Below are 14,375 nucleotides of genomic sequence, written 5' to 3'. Positions count from 1 at the left end.
TCCACATCTTTGCTGATATTTACCTTAAAAAACTACTAGCCATCCTAAAAGGTGTGAGGTGATATGTGTTAAATCGAAATTTTAGATATGGAGACCTGATAGAAATAAAAGATGTTTATTTGAGGTTTGTTAGGACTGCAGCCCAGGAGACACAAATTGAAGAAGCACTTGAATTGTGTTTGGCTAGACTACAAAATTAGGGAGGCTTAAAAGGTAAAGAAACTGCAAGGCCACAGTTAGTTACATGAGTTGTTTATCAAGAATTATAATTGGAGCTGGCAAGAAATGAGAGTGCTTGTTAAGCAAGGATTGGTTAGGATGTGAAATGGTTGCATAGTTATAAGCAGAGACATTGGGACCATAATTTTGCAGCTGGCTGGTGTTATTCTGAGTACAGTGGTGGTATCCTTGGCCTGGTACAGTTCAAAGACAGTTCTAGTTTTCAGTGGTGCAGTGAAGTGTCTGAGACCAGACCCACAATGGCTGTCCAATTTCATTTTGTATGCCTGAAGTGTGATTACACCATTATATTTTTAATTTTTCTTATATCTCATTGTGGTTTTGATTTGAATTTTTATGATGATTAGTGATGTTGAATATCTTTTTACATATCTGTCAGCCACTTGTGTCTTCTTGGAGAAATGTTTATTTAATCCTTTGACCATTTTTAATCAATTATTTAATTAATTAATTTATTTATTTTGCAGTTAAGTTGCAGGAGTTTTTTGAATATTTGAATATTTTAGATACTAACTCCTTATCAGATAGATGGTTTGAAAATATTTTTCACTTTTGTAGGATTCTTTTTCACTTGGTTGATTATTTACTTTGTTGTGCAGAAGCTTTTCAGTTCAATGTGATCCCAATTATTTATTTTTGTTTTTGTTGCTTGGGCTTTTGGTATTCTTAAGAAATCATTGCCTAGACCAATGTCATGAAAATTTTCCATTATATTTTCTTCTAGGAGTTTTATAGTTTCAGGTCTTATGTATAAATCTTTTGTTTAAGTAGTTTAAAGTTGATTTTTGTGCATGGTGTAAGAGTTTAATTTATTTGTTTTGCATGAGAATATCCAGTTTTTCCAACACCATGTATTGAAGAGACTATCTTCCCCCATTGCCTCATTGAGTATTCTTGGCATCCTTGTTGAAGGTCAGTTCACTCTGTATGGATGGGTTATGTAGTGTAAGCCCTGATGGTTGGTTTTTCATTTTTGTAATGCAAGTGCCTGGTTTAATAATTGCTGAAGCTTCTGCTTCAAAGATGACTATCTTGAATAAAAACATTGCCAGTCTCATGACTAGATAAATAGCCAGGTAGATACCCTCCACTCAATACACACGTAAGGCCCCTTTGTTTTAGAGTTCATGTTGATTAGATAAATGCCCACTTGGGCCAATTTTTAAAATCATGCTTTAAATTCCTGTTCCTGTGTTTTAAATTCACCAATAAACTGTGAAACTGAGAAGTCATATAAAAGCAGAACCCCAGGCCAGCCCTCTCTCTCTCTCTCTCTACCTCCAAACACTCTGTGTGGCACCAGGTGTGCCATGTAATTTCCAAGATCTGTGAATAATAAATCTTGTCCTTTTAAAAGATTCCTGATGTTTATTTTGCTGTGGGCATCTTGCAATCATAATAACTACAAGGACCAGTCCAGCAACAACACTGGTTATTGATAGGCTGAGACTGGCACAAAAAGTTTGTTTCTAGCTCTCTGGTCTTTTTCATTCATTTATTTCCTTATGTTTATGCAAACACTATACTAATTTAATAACTGTACTTTTGCAATATATTTTGAAGACAGGAAATGTGATGTTTAAAGGTTTGTTCTTCTTGCTCTAGATTGCTTTTTCCCATTCAGATTTCTTATAGTTCCATATGAATTTCAGGATTTTTTTCCTTTTTCTGTAGAAAAATGCCATTGGGACTTGAATTGGGATTATATTGATTCTGTAAATCACTTTGGGTAATTTGGACTTTTTAACAATATTAAGTCTTCCATTCCATGAACATGAGACTTTTTCCATTGACTTGTGTATTCTTTAATTTTTTCACCAAGATTTCTTTAGTTTTAAGATTACAAGTGTTTTGCCTCCTTGGTTAAGTTTATTTTCAAGTATTTAATTCTTTTAGATGCTATTGTAAAGGAATAGTTTCAACAACATAACGCCATTTGCAGCAACATGGATGCTCCTAGAGAATGTCATTCTAAGTGAAGTAAGTAAGAAAGAGAAAGAAATATACCGTATGAGATCGCTCCTGTGTGGAATCTAAACAAACAAACAAACAAACAAAGCATAAATACAAAACAGAAACAGACTCATAGACATAGAATACAAACTGGTTTTTGCCACGGGGGCAGAGGTGGGAAGGGATAGATGGGATTTCAAAATTGTAGAATAGATAAACAAGATTATATTGTATAGCACAGGGAAATATACACAAGGTCTTATGGTAGTTCACAGAGAAAAAATGTGACAATGAATATATATATATGTTCATGTATAACTGAAAAATTGTGTTCTACACTGGAATTTGACACAACATTATAAAATGATTATAAAGCAATAAAAAATGTTTAAAAAAAAAGACGCATAGCTTAAGGGAACACAATAGAGAGCCTAAAAAGAACTCATGTATATATGGTCAATTAATTACAATAGAAGAGCCAAGAATATAAAACAGGGAAAGGACAGTCTCTTCAAAATTTGTTGGGAAAAATGGACAGCCACATGCAAAAGAATGAAGCTGGACTACTATCTTACACCATACACAAAACTTAAAATGTATTAACAGTTTGAACATATGAACTGAAACTGCAAAATTACTAGAAGAAATCATAGGTAGTAAGCTGCTTGATATCAGTCTGGGCAATAATTTTGGGGATTTGACATGAAAAGCACAGATGACAAAAGCAAAAATAAACAAGTGAGGCTACACTAAACTAAAAATTTCTGCACAGTAAATTAAGCCATCAATAAAGTGAAAAGTTGATGGGAGTGTATACTGTTGCAACCACTATGAAAATCTGTATGGAAATTCCTCAAAAAACTAAAAATAGAACTACTACATAATCTAGCAATTCCACTTCTGGATACCCTTATTAGAAGGAACATAAACTCTAATTCCAAAAGATACATGCATGTATGTAAGAATTCGTTCCTGCCATTTTATTATTTTTCTGGCTGATTTTCAGTTTCTTGTTTCTTTTTGTCTCTCTTGCAAGGTTCCTTTGTGAATTGGTATTTTTTCATGGTGGTATGCTCTAATTCTTCTGTATTTATCTTTTTTGAACCTACTATGGGTTTTTGCTTTGTGGTTACCATGAGGCAAACAAAAAACTTAGATATAAGTTCATTTTATGCTTGTAACAACTTAAGTTTGGTCACATGCAAAAACTCTAATGTTTTACTCCCCCTTTTATTTTTTAATCTCATACTTTGTCTTTTATATAGTGTATTTATTAACAGATTATAAAAGCCATAGTTATTTTTCATATTCTTGTCCTTTAATCTTTATATTATGGTTACACGTTCAACACACAACCATATTAGAATTTTAGAGTCTTCTGAACTTCACTGTATATTTGTCTTTATCAGTGTGCTGCATATTTTCATGCTATTAGTAATGTTCTTTCATTTCTTGTAAGTCAGGTTTACTAGTGAATAAATCCCTCAGCCTTTGTTTGCCTGGAAAAGTCTTTACTTTTGAAAAATAATTTTGTAAGACAAAGTACTCTTGGTTGGCAATGTTTTCTTCTTTCCTCATTTTGAATATATTATCTCACTCTCTCCTTGCCTTTAAGGTTTCTGCTGAGAAATCTACCAATAGCCAAAATGGGATTTCTTTGTAGGATACAATCTTCTTTTTTCTTGCTTCTTTTAGGATTCTTTTTCTCTAAGATTTTGACAATTTTATTTTACTATGTCTTAGAAAATGTATTTTTATATTGAAATAATGGGGTGATCTATTAACTTCTTAAATTTGGATGTCCAAATCTCTCCCTATGTTTGGGAAATTTTAAGCCATTATTACATTAAATAAGCTTTTGCCCATTTCTCCCTCTCTTATCCTTTTGGAAATCCAGTGATTTTTTAAAAATTTTTTTATTGATTTATAATCATTTTACAATGTTGTGTCACATTCCAGTGTAGAGCACAATTTTTCAGTTGCACATGAACATACATATATACATTGTCATATTTTTTTTCACCATGAGCTATTATAAAATCTTGTATATATTTCCCTGTGTTATACAGGTAATCTTGTTTATCTATTCTACAATTTTGAAGTCCCAGTCTATCTCTTCCCACCTTCAACCACCTTGGCAACCACAAGTCTGAATTCTATGTCTGTGAGTCTATTTCTGTTCTGTATTTATGATTTTTTTTTTTTTACATTCCACATATGAGTGATGTCACATGGTATTTTTATTTCTCTTTCTGGCTTACTTAGAAAGACATTCTACAGGAGCATTCATGTTGCTGCAAATGGTGTTATGTTGTTGGTTTTTATGGCTGAGTAGTATTCCATTGTATAAATATACCACCTCTTCTTTATCCAGTCATCTGTTGATGGACATTTAGGCTGTTTCCATGTCTTGGCTATTGTAAATAATGCTGCTATGAACATTGGGGTACAGGTGTCATGCTGAAGTAGGGTTCCTTCTGGATATATGCCCAGGAGTGGGATTCCTGGGTCATATGATAAGTCTATTACTAGTCTTTTGAGGAATCTCCATACTGTTTTCCACAGTGGCTGTACCAAACTGCATTCCCACCAGCAGTGTAGGAGGGTTCCCTTTTCTCCATAGCCTCCTCAGTTTTTTCATTTTTCTCCTCAAACTGGATTGTTTCAAAGTTTATATCCTCTGTTTCACTGACTCTTCTGTTTTTTAATTTATTCTGCTGTTGATGTTCTCTATTGTATTTTTTATTTAATTCATTGATTTTTTTAGCTCCAGAGTTTCTGTTTGGTTCCATTTAACAATTTCTATCTCTTTGTTAAATTTCTCATTTTGAACATGTATTGTTTTCCTAATGTTATTGAACTGTGTCTCCACGTTTTATTATACCTCATTAAATATCCTTGTGGAGAAAGCAAAAACTAGAAGAGTTTAGCAACACTAAACCCATGCTAAGAGAAATATTTAAATGACTTTTCTAAATAGAAAAGAAGCAGGATGCTCCAAAAATGAGAAAATCATAACTTGAAAAGTGAAAACTACCATGAATTAGAAACAGAATAAACATAAAATTGTAAAAGAAGACACCTGAACCATTAAGATTGGAAGAGGTGAAGCAAGAACATATAGTTTTTTTTGTTTTTTTTTAATTTTCAGTTCTTGGTAGGATGGGTTTGAGCTTATATTACTTTCTGTTTAATACAAACAATTAATGTAAGGGGTTAATAGACTTACAAAAAAGGGTAACCACAAACCAAAAACTTAGAAGTGAGTCATAAAAACTAAATAAAATCCAAGATAATACAAAGGAAAATGACCAAACATCAAAAGGAAGAAGAAAGGAACAAAGAGGAAATACCAAATCAACTGCAAAATTAAGTTCAAAATGGCAATAAACTCACATCTATCATTAATTACTGTAAATGTTAATAGACTAAATGCTCCAGTCAAAAGACATAGAGCAGCAGACTGGATAATAAAGCCAGAACCCTCCATATGCTGCATACAAGAGACCCACTTTAGGGAGAAGGACACATATAGATTGAGAGTGAAAAGATGGAAAAGGATATTCCATGTAAATGGAAAAGCAAAAAAAGCAGGCGTAGCTGTACTGATTTCAGTCAGACATAATAGCCTTTAAAACAAAGGCCATAAAGAAAGATAAAGGAGGACATTTTATAATGATTAAAGGAGTAATACAAGATGAGGATATTACACACATTAATATATATGCACCCAATATAGGAGCACCTAAGTACATAAAACAATTAGTAACAGAGATAAAGGGGGATATGAATGGGAATATATTCATTGTCAGATACTTTAACACTACATTAACATCACTAGAGAGATCTTCCAGAGAGAAAATAAGGCAACAGAGAAATTAAATGATACAATAGAAAAATTAGATATGGTGGAAATTTTAAGAACATTACAACCCCTCCAAAAATAGGATATACATTCTTTTCAAGTGCATATGGTACATTTCCTAGGATTGATCGTGTACTTGGGCACAAAAGAAGTGTCAACAATTTTAAGAAGATAGAAATAATCTCAAGCATCTTTACTGACCATAAGGCCATGAAACTAGAAATCAACTACAGAGAAATAAAGGAGGAAGAGGAAAGCATGGAGCTTAAACAACATGCTATTAATAAAACAATGTGTCAAAGATGAAATCAAAATTGGAATTAAAAAATACCTTGAGGCAAATGAAAATGAAAATACAACTGCAGCAAAGGCAGTGCTAAGGGGTAAGTTTATAGCAATACAGGCCTTCCTCAAAAAAGAAGAGCAATCTCAGATAAACAATCTTACCTACTACCCAAAAGAATTAGAAAAAGAAGAGCAAAAAAAAAAAAAAGTCAGCAGAAGGAAGGAAATAATAAAAATAATAAATAATAAAATAGAGATTTAAAAAATTGAAAAAAAAATCAATCAAACCAAAAGCTGTGTTTTGGAAAAGTAAATAAATTCAACAAACCTCTGGCCAAACTCAAAAAGAAGAAAAAAGAGAGAGCATAAATAAGCAAAATAAGAAAGGAAAATGGAGAAATTACAAAAAATAACATCAAAATGCATAATATCATATGAGAATATTATGAAAAACTATATGGAACCAAAATGGATAATCTAGATGAAATGGACAAGTTCCTGGAAAAAAAAATTCCACCAAGACTGAATCCAGAAGAAACTGACCACTTGAACAAACCGATCACTAGGAATGAAATCAAATTAGCAATAAAAATTCTCCCTACAAATAAAAGTGCAGGACTGTACAGTTTCACTGGGGAATTCTATGAAACATACAGAGAAGAACTCATATCAGTCCTTCTCAAACTCTTCCAGAAGATTAAAAAAGAGGGAATACTCCCAAACTCATTCTATGAAAGCAACACCACCCTTACATCAAAACCAGGCAAAGACACCACCAAAAAAGAGAATTACAGACAAAAATCACTGATGAACATAGATGCAAAATCCTTACCAAAATATTTGTAAATAGAATCCAACAGCACATAAAATAGATTATACATCATGATCAAGTGGGTTTCATCCCAGGGACACAAGGCTGCTTCAACATACACAAATTAAACAATGTAATACATCACATCAACAAGAGAAAGGACAAAAACCACATGATCATCTCAATAGATGCTGAAAAATCGTTTGCTATAATTCAACACCCATTTATAAAAACTCTTACCAAAATGGGTAAAAAGCGAACATATCTCAACATAATAAAAGCTATATATGACAAATCTACAGCCAGCATAGTACTCAATGTTGAAAAACTCAAAAGCTTCCCACTAAAAACTGGGACAAGACAAAGCTGCCCATTATCACCACTCCTATTCAACATAGTGTTAGAAGTTCTAGCCACAGCAATCAGGCAAGAGAGAAAAATAAAAGGGATGAAATTGGAAAATAAGTGGTCAAAGTGTCACTATATGCCAATGACATGACGCTATATATAGAAAACCTTAAAAGGTCCACAGAAAAACTACTAGAAGTAATAGAAGAATTCAACAAGGTAGAAGGTTACAAGATTAACATTAAATTAGTTGCATTTCTTTACACGAAAGATGAACCAACAAGAAAGGAAACTAAAGAAATTATCCCCTTTAAAATAGCACCCAAAAGTAATAAAATACCTAGGAATAAATCTAACCAAAAAGGTAGAAGAATTATAAATGGAAAACAATACACCATTGATGAAAGAAATCAGAGAAGAAGTAAAAAAAATGGAAAAAGCATCCCATGCTCCTGGATTGGAAGAATCAATATTGTTAAAATGGTCACACTGCCCAAGACAATCTACAGATTTAATGCAATTCGTGTCAAATTACCCAGGACATATTTAACAGAACTAGAACAAAACATAAAATTTATATGGAACCACAAAAGACCTAGAATTGCCAAAGCATTACTGAAGAGAAAGAAAGAGGCTGGAGGAATAACTCTCCCAGACTTCAGACAATACTATAGAGCTACAGTCATCAAGACAGCATGGCATTTGTACATAAACAGACATATGGACCAATGGAACTGAATGGAGAGCCCAGAAATGAACCCACAAATTTTGGTCAACTAATCTCCGATAAAGTATTCAAAAATATACAATGGAATAAAGAAAGTCTCTTCAGTAAATGGTGTTGGAAAAAACTGGACAGCAGCATGTAAAACAATGAAGCTAGAATGCTCCCTTACCCCATACACAATAATGAACTCAAAATGGATCAAAGACTCAAACATAAGACCAGGTACAATAAACCTCCTAGAGGAAAATAGAGGCAAAACATTATCTCACATACATCTCAAAAATGTTCTCCTAGAACAGTCCACCCAAGCAATAGAAATAAAAGCAAGAATAAACAAATGGGACCTAATTAAACATACACGCTTCTGCACAGCAAAGGAAACCATAAGTAAAACAAAAAGACAACCTATGGAATGGGACAAAATTTTTGCAAGTGAAATCGACAAAGGCTTGATCTCCAGAATATATAAGCAGCTCATATGTCTTAATAAGAAAAATAACAAACAACCTAATCCAAAAATGGGCAAATGACCTAAACAAGCAATTCTCCAAGGAAGACATACAAATGATCAATAGGCACATGAAAAAATGCTCAATATCACTAATTATCAGAGAAATGCAAATCAAAAGTATGATGAGTTATCACCCTACACCAGTCAGAATGGCCATGATTCCCAAGTCCAGAAATTACAAGTGCTGGAAAGGCTGTGGAGCAAAGGGAACCCTCCTACACTGCTGGTGGGAATGCAGTTTGGTACAGCCACTGTGGAAAATAGTATGGAGATTCCTCAAAAGACTAGGAATAGACTTACCATATGACCCAGGAATTCCAGTCTGGGCATATATCCAGAAGGAACCCTACTTCAGGATGCCACCTGCACCCCAATGTTCATAGCAGCACTATTTACAATAGCCAAGACATGGAAACAGCATAAATGTCCATCAACAGATGACTCAATAAAGAAGAAGTGGTATATTTATACAATGGAATACTACCCAGCCATAAAAACCAACAACATAATGCCATTTGCAACAACATGGATGTTCCTGGAGAGTCAGTCTAAGTGATGTAAGCCAGAAAAATAAAGAAAGATACCAGTTGAAATCACTCATAGGTAGAATTAAAAAAAAAAGAACATAAATACAAAACAGAAACAGACTCATAGACATAGAATACAAACTTTTGGTTGCCAAGGGGACGGGGGTTGGGAAGGGAAAGACTGGGATTACAAAATTTGTATATACTGAGTTGCATGTGCAGAATAGATAAACAAGATTACCTGTATAGCACAGGTAAATATATACAAGATCTTGTTTTAGCTCACAGCAAAAGAAAAAAAAAAGTGACAATGAATATATGTATGTTCATTCATAACTGAAAAATTGTGTTCTATCCTGGAATTTGACACAACATTGTAAAATGACTATAACTCAATAAAAAAAGATAACTCAAAATCTGAGGAAAAAAAAAAAAAGCTGAGCTAAAGGCAGTCAAAAGCAGACTTGATAATACAGAAGAACAAACAAGTGACCTAGAACACAGGATAACAGAAGTCACCCAATCAGAGCAGAAGACAGAAAAGCAAGTAAAAAATCAGTGAAAGCAATATAAGAGACCTATAAGGTAACATGTCATGCCGACCTACAAATAATAGGGGTTACAGAAGGAGAAGAAAACTTATTTGAAGAAATCATGACTGAACACTTCTGAAACCTAAAGAAGAAAACAGATATCCAAGTACATGAAGCATAGAGGGTCCAAAAAAAGAAGAACCAAAACAGACCTATAACAAAACATATTGTAATTAAGATGACCAAAGTTAAAGATAAAGAAATGATTCTAAAGGCAGCAAGAGGAAAACAAAAATTTTGTTAAAAGGGAACCCTTTATCAGGCTTTTAGGTGTTTTCTCTACAAACTGCTGGCCAAAAGGGAGTGGTAAGATATATTTAAAGTCCTGAATGAGAAAAAGTTGTAAGCTAGGATACACTATCTGGCAAGATTATACTTTAAAAGAAGAGATAAAGAATTTCACAGACAGGCAAAAACAAAAGAATTCAGAAATACTAAGTCTATGCTAAAAGAAATATTGAAAGGTCTGTTCTAAATAGAAAAGGAGCAGGAAGCTACAGAAATAGAAAATGATAACTGAAAATGTGATAATTACAATAAAATGTAAGAAAATAAAAATGAAGATGTAAGGAAAAAGGACATCAAGATTATAAAACGTGGAGAGAGAATCAACAAAATATAGATTTCTCTCTCTCTCTCTTTTTGTTTTTGTTCTTTTTTGGATGTGTTTGAGCCTACTTGACTTCCAGTCTAAAGGAAACACACATAATAATGTGTCAACATACTTCGAAAATAGGGTAACTACAAATCAGAATCATATAATAGAATAAACAAAGCAAGTTAGTACAAAAGAAAATTATCAAACCACAAAAAGTAAAACAAAAATGAAAAGAAAGGAAGAAGAAATATCAAATCAACTGGAAAACCAAGTTCAAAATGGAAATAAGCTCATATATATCAATAATTACTATAAATGTCAATGGGTTAAATGCTCCAATCAAAAGACACAGTGTGGCAGATTCAATAATAAAGCAAGAGCCTACTATATGCTGCCTACAAAAGAACCAGTTTAGAATGAAAGACACACATAGGTTAAAAGTGAGAGTATGGAAAACGATATTTCGTGTAAATGGGAATTAAAAGAAAGTGGGAGTAGCAATACACATATCAGACAAAATAGGCTTTAAAACAAAGGCCATAAAGAAAGATAAAGAAGGACACCATATAACGATCAAAGGAGCAATACAAGATGAGGATATTATACTCATTAATATATATGCACCCAATTCAGAAACACCTAATATATAAAAGAAATACTAACAGACATAAAGTGAGAAATTTCCAGGGAATGCAATAATAGTAAGAGACATTAACAGCCCACTAACATCATTGGACAGGTTTTCCATGTACAAAAACAGTACGGCAATGGAAATACTAAATGACACAATAGAACAGTTGAACTTGGTTGGTATTTTTAGGACATTAAATTCCCCTAAATCAGAATATACATTCTTTTCAAGTGCACATTGCCTAGGATAGACCACTTATTTGGACACAAAAGAATCCTCAACAAATTTAAGAGGATATAAATTATTTGAAGCATTTTTCTTTCCACAATGGCATAACGCTGGAAATCAACCTCAGTAAAACAAGGAGAAAAAAATGACTCCTTGGAGACTAAACAATATATTACTAATAAAAACCAATGGGTCAACAATGAAGCCAAAGAACAAATTTAAAGATACTTTGAGAAAAATGACAATGAAAAAACAACCACACAAAATTTATGGGATTCAGCAAAAGCAGTGCTAAAAGGGAAGTTTATAGCAATAGAGACCTTCCTTCAACAAGAACAATCTCAAAAAAAAAAAAAAAAAAACCTAACATAACACCTAAAAGAATTAGTAAAAGAAGATCAAGCAAAACCTAAAGCCAGCAACAGGAAATAAATAATAAAGATCATGGATGAAATAAAATAGATATTACAATCAGTAGAAAAAATTAATCAAACCAAGATCTGATTTTTTAAGAGTAAACAAAATCAATAAACCTTGGCCAGGCTCACCATGAAGGAAAGAGAGAGGACATAAATAAGCATAAATAAACAAAATAAGACAGGAGAATGGAGAAATTACAACCAACAACACAGAAATACAGAAAATCATAGGAGAATACTATAAAGAACTATGTGGCAACAAATTGGATATCCTACAAGAAATGGACAAGTGTTTAGAAACATACAGTCCACCAAAACTGAATCAAGAAGAAATAGGTCATTTGAACCGTCCTATTGCTAGAAGTGAAATAGAATCAGCAAAAACAAACAAACAAAAAATAACAAACAAACAAAACTCCCTGCAAACAAAAGCCCAGGACCAGATGGCTTCACGGTGAAATTCTACCAAATATACAAATAAGAACACGTACCAATTCTTCTCAAACTCTTCCAAAAGACTGAAGAGGAGGGAATACTCTTAAACTCATTCTATGAAGTCACCATCACTCTGATACCAAAAGCAACAAAGACACTACCAAAAAGGAGAACTATAGGCCAATATTGTTGGTGAACATAGATGCAAAAATCCTCAATAAAATGTTAGCAAACAAAAGGTAACAACACATAAAAAAGATCATACACCATGATCAAGTTGGATTCATCCCAGTGACACAAGTGTGGTTCAACATACACAAATCAATCAATGTGATACACCACATCAAGTAAAGAAAGGACAAAAATCACACAATGATTTGAACAGATGCAGAAAAAGAATTTGATAAAATTCAATACCCATTTATGATTAAAAACTCTTACTAAAGTGGGTATAGAAGAAACATATCTCAACATAATAAAAGATGTTTATGACAAACCGACAGCCAGCATAATAGTCAACAATGAAAAGTTGAAAGCTTTCTCATCAAAATCTGGAACAAGACAAGGATGCCCACTCTCACCACTTCTGTTCAACAAAATATTGGAAGCCCCAGCCATAGCAATCACACATGAAAAATAAATAAAAGCAATTCAAATTTGAAAAGAAGAAGTAAAGTTGTCAGTATATGTGAATGACATAATACTATATATAGGAAACACTAAAGGCTCTGCACATAAACTCTTAGAGCCGATAAAAATTCGGCAAGGTAGCAGGATAAGGATTAACATACAGAAATCAGTTGCATTTCTTTACACTAGCAATGAAATATCAGAAAAAGAAAGTAAAATAATAAACTCTTTTAAAACTGCATAAAAAAATTAAATACTTAGGAACAAATCTGACCAAGGAGACAAAAATCTTATACCTAGAGAACAATAAAACAATGATTAGGCAAATTAAAGATGACTTAAAGAAATGGAAATATGTCCCATGCTCTTATATTGGAAGAAATAACATTGTTAAAATGGTTATACTACACAAAGCAATCTACAGATTTAATGCAACCACTATCAAATTACCTAGAATGTTTTTCACAGAACTAGAACAAATCATAATAAAATAAATATGGAATCCCAAAAGACCCAGAATTGCCATAGCAATATTGGAGAAATAGAAAAAAGCTGGAGAAATAACCCTTCCAGACTTCAGACAATAATATAGAACCACAGTAATCACAAAAGCATGGTATGGCATTGGCACAAAAATAAACATATGGATCAATGGAACAGAATAGAGAGCCCAGAAATAAACCCACAGACTTACAGTCAATTAATCTTCAACAAAGGTGGCAAGAATATACAATGGACAAAAGACAGTCTCCTCAGCAAGTCGTGTTGGAAAAATTGGGCAGCCACATGTAAATCAATGAAGTTAGGACACTCTCTCATACCATACACAAAAATTAACTCAGGCTTAAATAAAAACTTAAACATAAGACAAGACACTATAAAACTCCTAGAAGAAAACATGGGCAAACATTTTCTGACATAAATCTTGGTGATGTTCTCCTAGGGCAGTATACCCAGGTGAGAGAAATAAAAGCAAAAATAACCAAATGGGACCTAATTAAACTTATAAGTTTTTGCACAGCAAAGGAAACTATAAGCAAAACAAAGACAACCTATGGAATGGGAAAAAACTTTTGCAATTGATTCAACTGACAAGGGATTAATTTCCAGAATATACAAACAGCTCATACGACTTAACAAAAAACAACCCAATACAAAAATGGGCAGAAGACCTAAATAAGCAATTCTCCAATGAAGACATACAAATGGCCAATAGGCATATGAAAAAATGCTCAATATCACTAATTATCTGAGAAACGCATATCAAAACTACAATGAGGTATCACCTCACACCAGTCAGAATGGCCATCATTACAAACGGTAAATTCTGGATAGGATGTGGAGAAAAGGGAACCCTGCTATACCATTTGTGGGAATGTAGCTTAGAGCAACCATTATGGAAAACCTATGGAGATTCCTCAAAGAACTAAAAATAGAGTTACAATATGATCTAGAAATCCCACTCCTGGGTATATATCCAGAGGGAACTCTAATTTGAAAAGATACATACTCCCCAGTGTTCATAGCAGCACTACATACAATAGCCAAGACATGGAAACAACCTAAATGTCCAT

This window comes from Camelus dromedarius, chromosome X (genome assembly GCF_036321535.1).
Source record: "Camelus dromedarius isolate mCamDro1 chromosome X, mCamDro1.pat, whole genome shotgun sequence".
NCBI lineage: Eukaryota > Metazoa > Chordata > Mammalia > Artiodactyla > Camelidae > Camelus > Camelus dromedarius.
The sequence above is the reverse complement of the archived record's forward strand: the minus strand, read 5'-3'. Positions refer to the sequence as shown.